The 18,784-nt window shown below is 39.7% G+C and overlaps 1 long non-coding RNA gene across 1 annotated transcript; it reads right to left on the reverse strand.

Moving 5' to 3' along the window:
• Window positions 1–609: 609 nt before the first annotated feature.
• LOC102166614 (uncharacterized) lies at window positions 610–14,312 on the reverse strand. Its single transcript, XR_014839574.1, has 6 exons — window positions 14,151–14,312; window positions 11,030–11,184; window positions 5,604–5,690; window positions 3,835–3,967; window positions 2,477–2,588; window positions 610–1,749 (listed from the first exon to the last, which is right to left on the reverse strand). It is a non-coding gene; the product is annotated as an uncharacterized LOC102166614 (long non-coding RNA).
• Between the last annotated feature and the right edge of the window lie 4,472 nt (window positions 14,313–18,784).

An 18,784-nucleotide genomic window follows, 5' to 3' on the forward strand; every position in this document is an offset into this window, starting at 1 on the left:
ACCTACACCACAGCTCATGGCAACGCTGGATCCTTTACCCACTGAGCAAGGGCAGGGATCGAACCTGCAACCTCATGGTTCCTAGTCGGATTCGTTAACCACTGCGCCACAACGGGAACTCCCCGGGCTTATTCTTATCAGCATGTGAACGTGCTTACAAAAACTCTTAAGAAAAACCTCCCTGGACCTCAAGTCCTCCTTGGGTTGACTTTCTTTTCTCCCACTTCCTCAAAAGAGGTTTCTAAGTAGTCACTGTCTCCACTTCCTCACCTTCCTGTCCCCTCAGCCCTCCTAAACCAATCATACTTTCCTCCTCACCACTCCACTGAGACTGCTATTATCTAGGTCAACATTTGTAGGAACCATGTAGATACAATTTCAATTCATGAAATTAGCATCATGAATATGATGCTAATTAATATTCAGTAGACAAAATTCTACTTAAAAGCACAACAATCACCTAATTTGTGAAATGCAAACAATATCTGACTTCTCTACATCACAGGGTGGCTGTGAACCAAATGACATAAAGCAAGTGAGTATTTCTGTAAGCCACAATGCATCACACAGTGTAAGCATTATGATTTTCTAGGACATGACTCAAAGACATGGATTTTTGTAGTTTTATATAGCCCTGCTGAAACACAAAGAAATAGAACATATTAGATTGCCCACAGTAATTTGTTCAACAAACAAATGCATGAAGAAATGAATGAATGAAATGCTTGGTTGGGTGGAGACTCAGGCTGGAATGAGTGGAAGCACCCAGATTCCTTTTTCTGGTGCTAAAGAACAAGAGCAGGGTCTAGAAAATACAAGCAGAAAAATCAGTTCTTCCACAAGAACATGTAGAACTTCACCCCCTACCAAAATTATCTAACATGTTGAATAACAATGAAGCCTTCATTTTGTTCAAGAAATTATCTGAGCTTTCAAAGAATTCTTCTTATCTACATTTCTATTTAACTGAGGAACTATCTCATATAGCCACACACAAATAAAAACAAATATAGAAGTTTCCTGGTGGCTCAACAGGAAGGATCCGGAGTTGTCACTTTTGTAGCTCAGTCGCTGCTGTGACGTGGGTTCAATCCCTGGCCTGGGAAATTCCAAATGCCTCAGGTGTAGTCAAAAAAGAAAAAGAAAAAAAGAAAGAAAATAAATATACACATGTAAGACATGCCTTTTCTGCTTAGCCAAGACTCAAACATCAAAACTAATCAACACCAACAACTAAATTTGAAAATGTGACAAACAATAAAAACATTTATTTTTTTAGCATCTGGTAGGCCATTGCTTTAGGATACAGTTAAAATAAGCTAATGAAGACATTGAGACCCTGAGCTAGATAAACAGCCAACTTTGCAAAGTAACACAAATTAGGATGGTCTCCCTTCTATAAAATGTTTAAATTTTAGTGACCCAGGTTATGCTGTTCTCCAGACTTTGAAAACTTTTCCACACAGTCTAATGAGGGACTTGGAGGCGTGATTCATCAATATTAGCTCAAAAATAAATGTACTGTTTACAGATATTTCCTTCGGCCAACATCAGTCTACCCTGTAACAGTCTATGGGGGAAAGCAAGAAAGCTTGACTTAACTCACAGCGCTGCTGCCAGAGTAAACAGTGCCCCAAACCAAGGAAATTTAAAGCACATGCCTTATTGTCAGGTTTAACTTGTTTTACAAACCCACATAGCCATCCAGCTTTTAAAAATTCATTTCCAGTGTGGGTAACTCACATTGAACTATAAAGAAAAAAAATAATGCAGGTATGCATGTAAATACATGATAATTATAATTTTGCCAAAGAACTCAGCTCTCCAATGTACTATATGGGAAATCATTAGTGGAAGTATTGATAATGACAGAGAACCATCACAGAGAATTGTTAGCAAAGCAGTATCTGTAATGACCTAAAAAACATTCTACCTTCTAGACTAGAGATACACCCATAAGAACCTGAAATACAAGGTCCTATTGTTTTGTCAATGTATTCTTTCTTTTTACCTATCTTATAAACTTCCCTCCTAAGTTGCTCTAGACAAATCTTTAGCTGAATGCAGGCTTGGAGCCTCAAGGAGACTTGGATGTAAATCTTAAATCTTCCACTTGCTCAGTGGCATGTCCCCTCCCAGGAAAGTTTTAAAGAGGGAATCTGGCATTGTTGGGAACTCCTGCCACCCAGTCACTTGGCTCTGACTTCATCCTATCAGGATGCTATCAAGTTAAATGGCTGCTGCTGGTGTGACAATTTTTGGCCATTAGACTGCAAGCTGTGTGTGGGCAGGAAGCCTGTCTATCTTGTGCAGCACCATATCCTCAACATCTGTACCATCCCTGGCTCTTTCTAGACACTTATTTGTTGAATGCGTTAATGAATGAATGAGTGATGCGCAGCATTGCTTCTCAGCCTTTCCATTCCTTTCAAAGTTTACTTAAAATCATATTTACTTGATTTTTTCCCATACTTACATTTCTATTGTACTTTACTGTCCGAATTACTTGAGGCTCATTATTGGACTATCGACATGGTCCTATTCATGTTAGCCATCCTACTTGAGTAGGAAAATCAGTTTCCTGTTGACTTTGAAAATAAGGGGCAAAGCACTTAAAATAACAGGCCAAAAAAAAAAAAAAATCATTTCACTAGCAAGCCAGGAAAATAAACAAACAAACAAACAAAAGATAGTATTTCGCTCCCAGACATTTTCAGAGGTCTTCTTTTCAAACTAACGTCAATCTCTAATGTTGCTGAGGGTGTGAAGAAATAACACCTTTGTCCATCCTGGAGGGAGTCTATGAGCATGATAATTAGGGTGAACAACTCTTCAATCTCTATTAAAAGCCTTGCAAATGTTCACCCTCTTTATCCAGCGATTTCACAGCTTTGACTTATCCTGAGAAAATAATGCACACACAGCTTTCTGCAAATACATTCCCCACACACACACACACACCACATAAGAGTGTTTGTTAATTGAAAATAAAGTCGGAGTGTAATAACATAGAGGGGTTTGACTTAGGACAATGGAATACCAGGCAGATATCAAAATTCATATGAGAGGGATAATGACACCTGAAAATTATCAAAGAAAAAAATCACAAGCAAACATGTTAAGTGAAAACTACTCCAATTATAAACACATCTATATTTGTATAGAAATGTACATATTGTAAATGATGTATTTATATTTTATTCATTACATATGCATATATAAACATGAAAAGTCTAGCATAAAATATACTGTAAATTAGATTTTCGGCGGTTATGCTGCAGTACAAATAATCCTAAAATGTAGCGGCATAACAATAAAAGTTAAACTCTTGCTCATTTCATGTCAGCTGAGAGGCAGCTGTGGCTCTCCTTTGTGTATCCTCTTTGTCCTACTATTTATTCCTAAATAACAGCCCTTCTTGTGTATTTTGTCTTTCTCATGGCAGAGAGAAAAGAGCCAAGGAGAAACCATGTTTAAAGACTGTAGCACATCATTTTCACTCATATTTCATCAGCGAAAGCAAGTCCTATAGACAAGATGGACTTCACTGGGTCCAGAGGAATAATCTCTTTCAGAGAAGACTAGAACAGTGAACATTAGAAAAATCATATCATTTACTCCAATAACCATTGTCTCCTGGTGGTAGTATTAGGGCTAATTGTTGTTTTCTTCTTCATAACTCGTATATGTGTTGCATTTTTTTTTTTTTTTTTGTAATGGGCATGTGTTACATTTAAAGACAGAAAATAAAGTCACAGACAGAATGAAATCTGTTATCTCTTATGACATGGTTCACCCCCACTTAACTTCCTCCTGGTTGAGTTACATACTTACATACTGTCATCTGAGGTCAAGTGAGTTCTGATGTGCCATGGACTATAGGAGTTGATCTGGTTAGTCTGCTGTTCTTTCTCAATGAGTCATGTGTAGGCTTCCTTTCAAAATGTTATGGCCCTGTAAAATAGATCTACAAAGAATATCACTTACATTACTGAAGAGTGGATATTGGTCTGGTATGTAACCCAGTGGTTCTCAGCTGGGAACCGTTCTGCCCCCCCCAGAGGTTATTTGATAATGTCAGGAGACATTTTGGCTTGGCACATCTTAGTGGGAGAAAGGAAGGCAGGGTGCTTCTGGCATCCAGTGGGTAGAGGCCAGGGATGCTACAAAAGGAAGTCCCCACAACCCTCCCCCCCAAAAATTATCTGGCTCAAATTAATAAGTACCAAGCCTGAGAAACCATGTGGTCTCATGGTAGTAAAATTCATACTTGAAAGAAGTGGAACCTTGCAAGAGCTTTGACATTTAAGTCTTCCAGCTCAGTCTCAGACATGGACAGTGGTTTCTCATGGGTTGACAATCACATCGAAGTAACCCGATTGAAGACAGGGCTGTGAACCAGGTTTGTTGACCAATCGACCTACACATTCCTGTATCTCGCCCTCAGAGTTTATGGTCTAAATTAATATCTAATAATTTAGCAATGATGTCTGGGTGATGTCTGTGAGACTGAGTCTTGGGGGAAGTTCTGGTATTTTGCACAGGAAATTTTTTTTGCATAGGAAATTTTTTTTTTTTTTTTGTCTTTTTGCTATTTCTTGGGCCGCTCCCTCGGCATATGGAGGTTCCCAGACTAGGGGTCCAATGGGAGCCGTAGCCACCAGCCTACTCCAGAGCCACAGCAGTGCGGGATCCAAGCCTACACCATAGCTCGCGGCAACGCCAGATCCTTAACCCACTGAGCAAGGGGAGAGATCGAACCCGCAACCTCATGGTTCCTAGTCGGATTCGTTAACCACTGTGCCACGATGGGAACTCCCTTTTTTTTTTTTTGCACAGGGAATTTTTGCTGACATGAGGAGTATTGGAGAAAAAAAAAACAAACAAGGAATGTTGTGACAGTTTGTCAGTCATGAGTGACTTCAAATCCTCCAGTTATTGCCATCATTGGCGTACATGTCTGTCACTTTCCCTTCATCTGTTACGTATTTGGGAAATGAAGGCGAACAAGAGTGATATCACCACGGTATTCAGAAATCTCTTGTAACATTTGTCTTACACATGCTGTTGTCCAGGGTTATTAATTAACTACAATCTTGATTCCTAAATTTAAAACAAATGTTAGAGGAATGCCTCAATTTAGGAGATTACTTTATAAAAGCTTTCACTTATAAAATTATTTTTATTTTTATTTTCCCCCTATGCATCTGTGGCATATGAAAGTTCCCAGGCTAGGGGGTCAAATGGAAGCTGCAGCTGAGGCCTATACCACAGCCCCAGCAACACCAGTTCCGAGCCACATCTGCAACCTACGTCACAGTTTGCGGCAACACCAGATCCTTAACCCACTGAGCAAGGCCAGGGATCCAATTTGCATCCTCACAGACACTATGTCGGGTTCTTAACCTGATGAGCCACAACAGGAACTCCTAAGATTATTTCTAAATAATTAAGATATGACCTGTGCTAGCTTTACTTCATCTTGCACATCTTTCTCTATGCCTTATCTTGGAAATGTCATCCCACCAAACCCAGAGCCCTCTTATTGCTATCTGCTCCTGGCTGGGCTTCCATATGCTCACCAAATAGTCACTGCTTCTCACCTGGTATGTGAATCAGCGGTGCTGTCCCTCCAACACTTCCATCGCATCACAGTGTTTAAGCCTGTCTTTCAGCTAAACTACGGACTTCTTAAAAAAGAGAGAGAGAGACAATTTATAATTATCCTTGTAACCCTGGGATTTACATAACATCCAGCTCATGGCAGGTGTCAATCAATGATAGCGAGTTAATGAATTCCCTCAGTGACCAGGTTTAATTACAGAGAGGGAAGAATATTTTAGAGATTACTTTTTTGTCTTTTCAGGACCTCACCAGAGGCATATGGAAGTTCCCAGGCTAGGAATCAAATTGGAGCTGGAGCTGCCGGCCACAGCCACAGCCACAGCAACCTGGGATCTGACTTGCATCTGCCACCTACACAGCAGCTCATGGCAATGCCGGATCCCCAACCCACTGAACAAGGCCAAGGATAGAACCCACATCTTCATGCTTACTAATCAGGTTGGTTACTGCTAAGCCACAATGGGAACTCCCAAGATACTTTTTATATTAGGAGGTGAATGGCTGGCTTTTCAAAAGAGCACATACGCTGACTCAAAGGAAGGAATATCTAGTGGTGAGATTTTGCTCGTGAGACAGTAGAGTAGGAAAGCTATGTTGAGACGAGAGAGGCTTCCTAGGTTCCTCTGTTCATCACTCAAAAGCAGGGTCTACTCCAACATGATCCAGGCCCTCCTCTGCTCTAAAGAAGTAAAGCTGTGTCTGGGACACTGTCCTTGACTATGCGAGTTCTTCAAACTGAAAAATATTTTTCTTAAAATTACTGCAGATGAAATTCTAGCACATGTTGCCATCACACATGAAAAAAATATTTGACCACATGTTAACAATACCAGTTTGACTTAAGAAATTATTATTGATATTTTTAACACACACTTGTAGCTATAGAACCTAAATACCAAACATATGGTGAGAATTCTTCTAAATTGCACAGTTTATTAGGTTATGTTTTTTCAAATACTATATAAATTGTCCCTTTTATTTTTTTCAGGGTTCAGCTTTCATTTAATGCTCTAAAAATATATACTCTGGCAAGGATTGCTATCTTTTTTCCCTTGTTGCTCTTAGATCTTTACACGCAGAGTTATACTTTATACTTGGAGGTTTTGGTGGTATTTGATTTAGTATTTTGTTATGTGCTTTCTTCTATTGATCACTAATACTTTCTTATATGTGTCATATCTCCCAATTGAAAATTCCTTGAAAGAGGTGTTAAGTTGCAGACAGATCTTCCTAACTTACAGATGTGTTGTATTTTCAAAGTTATAAATGTTTTCAACATATATTTATTGATCACCTATCCCAACTCTTTGTTAAATGTTGGGAATAAACACAGCCTACTTAATTGGAAGTTGTATTTTTTAAATTTAGAATGCATTATCACTGCATAGAAGTGGAGCTTTTAAAGGTTATGTTTCCAGATGATCCCCACAAATCAACTTATATATCATATAATTCTATTGCATTCGTTCTTTGTTCCCAGTTCTCAACCCTATAAGGTGAAATTGCTAACTTCTCAGTACTAATTTCACTTTCTCCAATTAGAATAGATTTTAAATTGTGGCGCATAAAATGTTTTTCACAAATGGTAGCAAGCAAATAGTATTTCAATACTGCAATGAACAAAAAAGATGCTGAGGCTCAGCCTCATTCCTAGGGTGGGTCTCAACCCCTACGCATCACAGGGCACTCAGCATGTTCCTACGGGGTCAACTGTGGAATCAAACTAAAGGGAAGGCCCCTTATCTGGCTTGAAGAAGAGGATTTTTGTCTCTCTGTCATTGGAGGTGGCCCAGGAAGAAATAGCCCTGCCTGGTCCTGGCTGTTCTCACACTCCCGGAAGAGGAAACTCGTTGGATAGTCCCAGGCAGAGTATGGCAGAGACAAAGACCTCTTTCCCCAGTGCTGTCTCCAAGTTATTAAATGAACCCCACCTGAAGACTTACCTCTAGGATTGCGAGGGTGTAACTGTATAATCCTCCTTTATCTGAAACCAGTTTATGTCAGGCTTGTGTTACTTGCTGCCAGAACAATTCTAAACCACCCACTAGCAAACATTTGGCAGGAGAGAACACTGTCATCTTCCTCTTATTCTAATCCCAGAAATATTGCCCATCTCTAATTTGCTAGATCTAGTTGTTATGAGGTACAATGGAAGGATATCTCTTACTTATAGAGAAACAATTTTTGAATCCTTGGTGCCTCACTTTTCTCCCAAGACAGAAAAAAAGTCTCCAGATACCAAAGTAAGAAAATGGCATGAAGCCCTCAAACAAGCTATTTTTCTTCTTCCACTTCAAATGATGCTCAAATCTCAACCAGTTTCTTTTCAACTGTTCACCACCACATTTAAAAATCTAAGCATGTGCTGCATTGGTAGCTGCCCTGAATTCCAAATTACCCTGAACACCCGTTCCTAATCACGGAGATCTTGATTGGAATGAAATTTGTTCTCTGTGCAGAAATCACTCATGTTCCAAGAGCAGTTTCTCCTCTGGTCAAATTAGCTGTGTAAATATTACAAATAAAAATATATGTAGGGGCAAGTGGATTACAAAAAGGCATTTCCTTATAAATGATCCCTGCGACCCCAAATTAGAATATGTCTTAAAAATAAGGAGAGCCTGGGAAAGATTAGTAGACCAAAACAAACAATACCCATAAACCACCCCAGACTTGTAAACCAAATTCCCAACAGTGTAAAGCTTGAAGAAAAAAAAATCAGAAGAAATATGGGAAAGAAGGGGAGAGGGAGGTTTTAGGTATAATATTTTTAAATCCTAACATACAAGCTGGATTTCAAAAAACAAGGGGGAGGTAGATTGGTAGATTGGGAAGAATTCATAGATTGAGACTTTCTTTGACTGTTTCCAAATTTCTGCCTCTAATGTTGTTTCCATCCTATTGGAAACAATTTAATTCACCCTTTCAGAATTTTTTAAACAAATTGCATACTTACATTTGCACAGTACTTAGAAGAGGAATAAACAAAACACATCCAACATCTTTTATTATTATGGAAAAGCCTAGAAAGTTTCTTTAGTCTTCTCTTATGAAGATAATCAACCACATTATAAAAAGACTTAAAAGGGAGTTCCTGTTCTAGCCCAGTGGAAACAAACCCAACTAGTATCCATGAGGATGTGGGTTCAATCCTTGGCCTCGGTCAGCGGGTTGGGGATCTGGAGTTGCTGTGAGCTGTAGTGTAGGTCACAGACACGGCTCAGATCCTGATTTGCTGCGGCAGTGGTGTAGGCTGGCAGCTGTAGCTCAGATTGGACCCCTAGCCTGGGAACTTCCATATGCTGAGGGCACTGCCTTAAAAAAAGCAAAAGAAAATAAAAAGGCTTAAGGGCATAAAAATATGCATTTGTAAAACCATGACATTCTGCTGCTTTCCTTGGGAAAATCTTATTTATCCTATGCATGAATCAGGACCATGAGACAAACTGTGAAATCTGGGACATCACATCTCAATACATGGGGAAAGGTCAGCAAAGGAATACTGCTGCTCATTTTCCCTCATCTCCTTCTACTGTAACATTCACTTGGACTTTGTTCATTTGATCTTTGACTCAGAAGCAGAAGTAAACAAATCTTGCTAACTGTTCAGTCTGTTTCAAAACCAGCTAACACTCTGCTTATCCAGTGAGGGACTCTCAGGCAACAATGACTATACCTTGATGCCCTAATATTCAGTGAATCCTGTGGGCCAAAGGGAAAAAAAGAAAAAAATATACGTATATATAGTTAGAGAAAGTTTCTTCTTGGAAAATTACACTAATGTATACTTTATTCCATGTATGTATTCTTTTTTGTTTTTTGTTGTGTTTTTGTTTTTGTTTGTATTGTCTTTTCAGGGCCGCATGTGCAGCACATGGAGTTTCCCAGGCTAGGGGGTTGAATTGGAGCTGTAGCCTCCAGCCTACACCAGAGCCATAGCAACATAGGATCCAAGCCACGTCTGCAGCCTACACCGCAGCTCACGGCAATGCCGGATCCTTAACCCACTAAGCAAGGCCAGGGATTGAACCGAAACCTCATGGTTCCTAGTCGGATTCGTTAACCACTGAGCCACGACGGGAACTCCTCATGTATGTATTATTAAAATAAAGCTATTACCATGAACAGTGCTTGCTAATGGGTGACAAGTAGTGAAATGGCTGTGGTTCAGAATGAACCCTCTTATTAGAAAAATCATAGATACAAATTATACTTCAACATATACCCAAAATAGTTTCTAAATGCATACATCTGTTCCTCTGAATTTAACTGTTAGGCGAATCAATACTTGAGTGTGTAGATTATCACAAAAAATCATGCAAGTTCAAATTTAGATATTAATTATTAAAATATCCATCCCACAAAATTAGATATTATTAAAAATAACTCAATGAAACTGTTTGAAAAGGGTGGGGGGTGTGTTTGCTTTTCAAAAAGATGAGGTATCTCTTAGATAAATGTGAAAAGGAAAGATGTTCCTTCATGACTGTATGACATAATGTCTTCAAGTTTATTTTTATTTAAGTATTTTAAGATATTAAGTCTAAATTGATCTGCCTTCATGTCAAATGTACTATCCCTCGCCCACTAATCCAATGGATTTCCCACTAATCCCAAATATCCCCCTTCCCTCCAGACTAGTCTTTTAATTTATGCTTCCAGATGTCTTGCTCAATTCTGCCATTATTATTATTGTGACTTTGTTCCTGCTTGAGAAAAGCTGAAAATTTTAGTGCCACCCCCCCACCAGCAGCACCGCAATGTTTTACTCGTCCCAATTCTTTGCGTTTTAACTGCCTCTTCATGTATAAACAACTTTTTGGCAGCTGAGCCTCACTGATGTCTCTCGCATGTCTTCATTACCAAACCACACATAAAGTCATCCCTGCAATTCAGCTCTTAATTGTTCTGATTTGCTGACATGCGTGTTCTTTTCCTAACTACACTATAGACTTGTGGAAAGCAAGCAATTTGGTCCCACCAGCAATTAGGGCTACCTACCTTGTCCATTGATTTCTTCATATTTATAATTTCTATAAATTCTAGCTGCAGAAACTTGTCCCGCGATATACAGTAATGGGGAAAAAAAGTAGCAAAACAGGAGTGCAAAGTCCATTTTAATTTGTGTTTCAAAATATGGTGTACTTTTATGCTTTCATAAGCTGGAAAACTTCTAGAAAGATGCACCCCAAACTTTTCACAGTAACTACCTCTGAAGAATAAGTTAGTAAGCTAGACTTTGACAAGATGGTGAGAAATGATGCGGGCTCTAAGAGACTTTAATTTTCCTTTGAAAAACTATTATAATGTTTGTTTTTATTTTATAGACTGAGGATTGCTATTTTTCTAATTTCAAAAACTTGCAAAAAAAACAGAATTAATAGGTATTGTGTGATTCACTTACTTTTTTTGAATACTCCATGTTTCTAGAGGTGTTGCTCAGCAACGGAATCAGATCTTCCCCCCCAGGAGACCTCTGGAGTTGATAATTCAGCCAATCCATCTACAGCTAATACATCTGCACTGAAAAGTCCACCAGACCATAGCCAACTGTTCCCTCTTTGAAGAAAAAGTACCATAGGAAGATAAATGTATTGATGATCATAAAACTTAGAAACTTCTCTGTTTATTTATTGGAGTCAATACCTTATAATGCAGGGGAAAATATAAAATTGACCAGTGATACTTCCTTCATCAGGGAATTTATTTTTATTATATTTTATTTCAAGTAATTAATTAATTAATTTTTGTCTTTTTAGGGCCACACCCGTGGCATATGGAGGTTCCCAGGTTAGGAGTTGAATCGGAGCTGCAGCTACTGGCCCATGTCACAGCCACAGCAATGCCAGATTCGAGTGACGTCTGAGATCTACACCACAGCTCACGGCAATGCTGGATCCTTAACCCACTGAGTGAGTCCAGCTATCGAACCTGTGTCTACATGGATGCTAGTCAGATTCGTATCTGCTGAGCCACGATGGGAACTCCATATCAGGGAATGTTTAATCCTGTAGCCTGGAACAATTCCTTCTGAGAGGTTAGGGCTAAGGACAACCAGTCTGGGTGAGAAAATATTTGACTGGGTACTATTACCATAGAATAATTTGAGATGTGTCCTAGGGTAATAGTCCTCCAACATTTTTATCAAGCATCAGAATCACCAGCAGGACTTATTAAAACACAGATTATTGACCCCACCCGCAGAGGGCCTATTGTATAGATGAATTTGCATGTCTAACCAGTTCATTAATGATGGTGATGCTGAAACTGCTGGTCCAGGACCACTGTCCTGTGGGGACTGAGGGTAATTTTTGTCCTTAATTTTTTCAGTCTTTTGTCCTTTGTTTTTCAAGGTCCAATCTCTTTCCATTTAAAGCCTATAACTTTTTTTTTTTTTGTCTTTTTGTCTTTCCTAGGGCTGCTCCCACAGCATATTGAGGTTCCCAGGCTAGGGGTCCAATTGTAGCTGTAGCCGATGGCCTACACCAGAGCCACAGCAACGTGGGATCTGAGCTGCGTCTGCAACCCACACCACAGCCCATGGCAACGCCAGATCGTTAACCCACTAAACAAGGCCAAGGATCGAACCCGAAACCTCATGGTTCCTAGCTAGATTTATTAACCTCTGCGCCACGACGGAGAACTCCTAAAGCCTGTGTCTTTTTGATTCAAATGGAATCGATATAAAGTAAATCAGCCAATCAACATTTCAGTATGCAAAGTAGAGTCTCTGGAGCCCTGTAGTCCTTGGGATTTACTTTCTTCCTTACCTTGCTAAATTTCTGTGCCTTAAGCACAGTCAGAATTTCTAAATTACCATTTGCCTCCTCGATACCTCCAATTTCATATCAAAAATTCTTGAAATCATATGAGTAGGTTTAAAAAGGAAAAAACAAACCCCCAAAACTCCTAAAAACAAATCATCAGCATCCTCATGTACTTGGAAGCATAGATATTTCTCCTGATTGGAAACGCTTAAACCCAAACAACTTTTCCCACAGCATTTAAAGGCTCTGGCAGGTTCCATGATCAGAGATAAAACGGTCTTATTTCAAATGAACTCCAGCTCATTTGTTCAATGAAATCATCAACAGTAACATGAAAAATGCATTTTCTGGCTACAGTCTTAAGAAGATTTTATTTACCTGAGTATTTGTTGAGTTAGCAGTTACCAGATGCCTCCTGTCTATAAGACGGAAACATACCAGTTGCTCGGGAGGACAACTTTTCATGGCCAAGGCTTAACCAAAATGTCTCTTTTGGGGACTCATAATGAAGACACTGATAAACAACACACTTAAGAACATCATTTTAATAAAAATGACAATCGGAATTCCCGTCATGGCGCAGCGGAAGCGAATCTGACTAGGAACCATGAGGTTTCGGGTTTGATCCCTGACCTTGCTCAGTGGGTTAAGGATCCAGCCTTGCTAGGAACTGTGGTGTAGGTCGCACACAGGGCTTAGATCTGGTGTTTCTGTGGCTCTGGCGTAGGCCGGCGGCTATAGCTCCGATTACACCCCTAGACTGGGAACCCCCATATGCTGCAGGTACAGCCCTAAAAAGAACAAAAGACAATAAATAAGTAAATATAAAAATGACAATCATTGCCTATCACTGCTTCTCACCCACCTCAGTGCCAACTGAGGGCATGATGCCAACTGCAGTTCAATAATAGCAATTCCACAGAGGAACAAAGCAATTTGGTCAAAGTATACCACTGTCTGGGGTACCGGCAAATGTTAAAAAAACAGGACATATGGGAGTTCCTGTCGCGGCTCAGAGGAAGGGAATCTAGCTAGTATCCGTGAGGATGCAGGTTCGATCCCCGGGCTTGCTCAGTGGGGTAAGGATCTGGTGTTGCTGTGAGCTGTGGGCCAGAAGCTGTAGCTCTGATTCGACCCTGAGCCTGGGAACCTCCATATGCTTAGAGTGTGGCCCTTTAAAAAAAAAAAAAAAGAAAAAGAAACACTGGGGGCACATATGAAATGCATATCCTTTTGGCACTGCTCTCCAAAAAAAAAAAAAAAAATGTTTTTGGCTGTGCCTGCAGCATGTGGAAGTTCCTAAGCCAGGGAGAGAACTAGAGCCACAGCAGAAACCCAAGCCACTGCAGTGATAACGTGGGGTCTTTAACCCAATGTGCCACAAGAGAACTCCACCAAATATTTTTTCTCAAGACAAAAATCTATGATAAGGGTTGGGCAGCTGAGAAGTTCCTGTTGTGACTCAGCAGGTTAAGGAGACGGCATTGTCTCTGTGAGGATGTGGGTTTGATCCCTGGCTTCTCTTGATGGGTTAAGAATCTGGTGTTGCTGCAAGCTGCAGTGTAGGTCACAGATCTGGTGTTATGGTGGCTGCAGCATAGGCCTCAGCTACAGCTCCAATTCGACCTGGGAACTTCCATATGCTGTGGGTGCAGCTGTGAAAAGGAAAAAAAAAAAAAAAAGAGAGAGAGAGAGTTGAGCAGCTGAAAAGGAAGAGGGGAGGCAGCAATAAATGCAGAGAGAGTGTGTGAGTGGTACCTTACTGCTGGTGCTGCTGTCCTGGTTGTGGGTGTTGATTCCATTTTTGCCAGAGGTGTTACAGAAGGTAGCAGCTTGGAGTGAGAGAAGAAATGACTTATTCCTCTATTCGTCATTATTTTGCAAATGTACAGGCAACTCTGGCCTTGTTTGGAGTCACCCTCTGTCTTTTGGCACCAGCTGGGTGTTTACTCCATGAAGGAACTGTTAAACTTCAACCTGCTTAGTGGGGCTCCAGCTGATTAAATGGCAGATTTTCTGTTGACCTGTAGATTTGACAAGCCCAAGTTCACTCCTTGGGAAGACTTTTTGCCATGTAAACCCCATGAGCTGCAAGGTACCCAAAAAGGCATCTTGCAATGACTGTCCAGGGATGATTCCAAGCCCCATTGTGTTGATGCTTACACAGAGGCCTGAAGACCTGCTCCACACACATTTGAATACTCTCATATAAATTCTGAGAAACATAAAGAAGAAAGAAAGAAATACTATATTCTGCCACTGTTCACATACATTAAAAAAATTCTTTTTTTTTTTTTATGTCTTTTTGCTATTTCTTGGGCCGCTCCCGCGGCACATGGAGGTTCCCAGGCTAGGGGTTGAATCAGAGCTGTAGCCACCCGCCTACGCCAGAGCCACAGCAACACGGGATCCAAGCCGCGTCTGCAACCTACACCACAGCTCACGGCAACGCCAGATCGTTAACCCACTGAGCAAGGGCAGGGACCGAACCTGCAACCTCATGGTTCCTAGTCGGATTCGTTAACCACTGCGCCACGACGGGAACTCTCAAAAAAAAATTCTTAGATATTGTGTGTATTGTGGAGAGGTAGGAGAATGTCCAAAAAAGACTGTGTCTTTGTAAATACAATACAAACGAATCCAAAAATATCTGCGAAGAAGGTCCAAGAACAAGGTACTACCAAATAGCACATCGTAAAAATGAAACTTTTTGCCACCCTGTGAATTCTTCCCTCTCAGACATATGGGCTCCAAAAGGGGAAATGGAGTTTCAATAAATAAGGATCTGTGCTTATCAAGAATGCCATCCTAGGGAGTTCCGGTCATGGCTCAGCGGTTAACAAACCCAACTAGCATCCATGAGGATGTGGGTTCTATCCCTGGCCTCACTCAGTGGGTTAAAGCTCTGGCATTGCTGTGAGCTGTGGTGTAGGTGGGCAGCAGCAGCTCCGATTCAACTCCTAACCTGGGAACCTCCATATACTGCTAGTGCAGCCCTAAAAAGACCAAAAAAAAAAAAAAAAAAAAAAGAATGTCATCCTAGTCTTTTTTTTCCTTTTTTTAAATTTTTTTTGCCATGCCCATGGCATGTGGAAGTTTCTGAGCCAGGGATCAAATCCTTGCCACAGTAGCAACCCAAGTCACATCAGTGACAATACCAGATCCTTAGCAAGCTGAGCCACAGAGAAACTCCAAGAGTCTAATTTTCTTTCTGATTCCTACTTTCTTAGCAGCTAATCCTTTCTTTCTAAAATAATTTAAAAAGGAGAAATTTCTTAATTTGGGGGGAATTTAAAAATCTAATTTGAGTTTAACAACTTTGGACTGGATTAACACGGTAGTCAAGGAAGGAAGAAAAGAAAGAGAAAAAAAGAGAGGAAGAGAGGAAGAGAAAAGAAAGAAAGAAAAAAGAAAAAGAAAAAAGAAAGAAAGAGAACTTACTGCTCTGAAAAGACCAAAGTAAGAATAGATTTTTCTCTTTAAATTGTAGTCCCATGAGTACAATTTTTGGTTGAGATGAAATATACACACTTATTGTCCACACCTATTTAGACATGGAAAGTAGATACAAAATTGAGTTTTTAAATGATATCAGAAAACTCTATGCAGAGAAAATCAAACAAAAGTTAACTTTTGAGTTGATTTAACATGTCAGTACCATTATATATTGTGCAGTAAAAATGTTAAGTAAGATAATAGAATATTTAGTATTAAGTTATCCTTTTTATGGAGATTATTTCTCTCAAATATTTCAAATAAAATATTGATAACTAGAAATTCTTTTTAACAGCATATATTTCTGGAAGTTAGGAAATTTCACCTATTCATATTTACATCTGACACAAGCCTGCTAAAAAACACTAGCTTTAGAGTCAAATTGCCTGTAATTTATTCCTGTCTATGCCATTCCCTTGCTGTTGGGGCAAACAAACTAATTCTTTATGCCTCAATTCCCTCCTCAATAGATAAAGACATTAGTGACTACTTTATAGACCAGTCAGTGCAAGAATTAAATGTGTTAACTCATGGAAAGATATTAGAACAATGTCTAGCACATGCTCAAAAATTCTTCAAGTAGTACTTTTAAATTTCATAATAGTAGTAGTTTATGAAATGTATATTCCTTAGACAATGTATCTTTTTGTAATACACTTTGTATGAATGCTTTTCTTAACCCCACAATCTTCTAATATGGCCACAACTTTTCATTAGGACTAAGACTGCAATAATTTAAATAGATGAAAAAATAACTTATGAATAATCAAGACTCTTAGTTTCCTGATAGCAAATCTGCATTTCCCAGAGATCTTACTTTAGTTCTTGGGTCCTGAAGATAGTCAGAATAAAGCTTTGATCCTTAACCCAGAAGGAACCATATGCATCTGTATAAACAGAGAAGTTGGACATTTCCAAACAGGCAAACTTTTCAATAATCCTGTTCAGAACCAAAAAATGCTCTTAACCCCCCAAAACTATGTTTGCTTGAACAGAAAAGAATGCAAAAAATTAGAATTCCAGTTGAAAAGTGAAAGGAAAAGGGGGGGGGGATTCTTCTGATTTTCACTACTTGTTAGACATCTAACCCAATATTATTGCTGTCCCTTGCCCTCCCCCCTTAAAAGAGGAAAGAAGAAGTTACCGCAGGTGGAAAATTGCCTCTGGCATTAATCCTCTAACTCAGGTCAAGAATATGGATATCAATAATCTCTTCTGGAATTGCCATCGTTATTCATTTCAGTACCGTAATGAAAAGGCAAGGGGAAAAAAGGCTTGTGGACTGCTTTCAAAGACACTCATAGCAGAAATAAAATCAATGAACATCTACGCATACGAAAACCCCAATTTCATCCAACTAGATTAGAAAGCAGAAGCAAGGCCCCTTTTTCTTAGGGTATGTATTCCCTTGAGGGTTTTGCCAGAAGGCAGACTCCTAAGTTATCAAACTCAGAATTTTCCTCAATTCCTTCTTTTTTCCAGTTTGCTTCTTGCGGTTAACTCCATTACGAACTTATAGCGATAAACACCTGGAGTCTATCAAAAACAAAGAGAGGTTTATTCAGTGGGTACAGCCCTACCTGGTGAACACCCTGAGCAGAAACAAACTACATAATATAAGACTTGAGCAGGAATATGTTTTTTATGATGTGCCAGCATAAGGGGGATCAAAGGCTAAAGCCAAATAAATAGCAACTGGGCACCAGCAGAGGAAACATATTTAGACTTTAAAATAATCAAAAACAAACCCAAAGAACACTAACACCCTCCACATTCAGCAGTCATATTTTCCCTCTTTTTATACAGGGCTTAAACCTGTCAAGAGTTTTTGAAGCTAATCACTGTAACTCAAGTAGAATCCTGCCTTTCACTGAGGTTGTGACAATAACCAAAAAGACTGGGCATGAAGAAACAGACCCTTCCCCCAGCCTCTTCAAGCCAACCCCCTCCTCTTTCCCTATTGGTCCATTATTGAATTTACCTTGGCCACATAACGGAATTTGCCAGCTGACATTAATCCATTTATTGAGCTTGACTCCTCCTTATCTAAAACATCTCTAGGCAAACTGAAACAATCTGTCTGCCATCTACTGATTGGCAGGGCAAATTTTTCCAGGTGGTACAACCACCTCCCCTCGCATGAATTGCCCACCTTATTTCAGTCTAGCAGAAGGATTAAAAGAAGACCGGGGCAGCCATTGTTACTACCATGTTTAGTACCCCAAATCTCTTTACAATAAACAATTTTAAAAGATTAGTCCTCTTGAAAAAAGAAGTTGAGGATGGGGGGCCCAGCGCCAAGAGGAGGAGGTAGATAGGAGAGCAGAGAATTGACAGGCTCAACCCTAAGGGCAAAAAGCTACATCTGTACTTGATTTGTCAGGGATTTACATTAGTGAAACTTTAACTCTGCAGATGATACATAAGATTACACTTTACAGAACAAGCTTATGCAAATATAGCTTAAACGCCATGGTATGTGGCCCAGACAGTGAATTTGGCAGATTTCATTGAGTCTGGTGGCTGGATCTAATAAATTCATTTACATGAAGGATTAGAACATCTGGAAAAGTAGCGTGGCGGTTTATTGAAACATAAATAACATTAATTGAAAGGTTAGAGGTATGCAAAACACTTCATGCAGGCGATGCAAAATGTTATAAAGCTGCTTCCCTATTCCACAAAAGAAAAGAGAAAACTATCTTGCTAATATAAACAGAAAAGGTAATTTCCAGGATCTAATTTAAATGTCACTCCAGATAGTAAGAGTGAGAGAGGCAGCCTATTTCCTCATCCTGCTTTGTAGTGAACCTTCTTTTCCAAGCCTACCCTCTGCTGCCCTCTCGATACACATCTCAGGCACTAATTAGCAGCAGCAAGGTAGTGACATAATTAAA

The sequence above is a fragment of the Sus scrofa genome, chromosome 1 (assembly GCF_054392235.1).
Source record: "Sus scrofa isolate SSC_HxYL_T2T_F1_AM1 chromosome 1, Sscrofa_HxYL_maternal_Yorkshire_Landrace_v2.0, whole genome shotgun sequence".
Taxonomy (NCBI): domain Eukaryota; kingdom Metazoa; phylum Chordata; class Mammalia; order Artiodactyla; family Suidae; genus Sus; species Sus scrofa.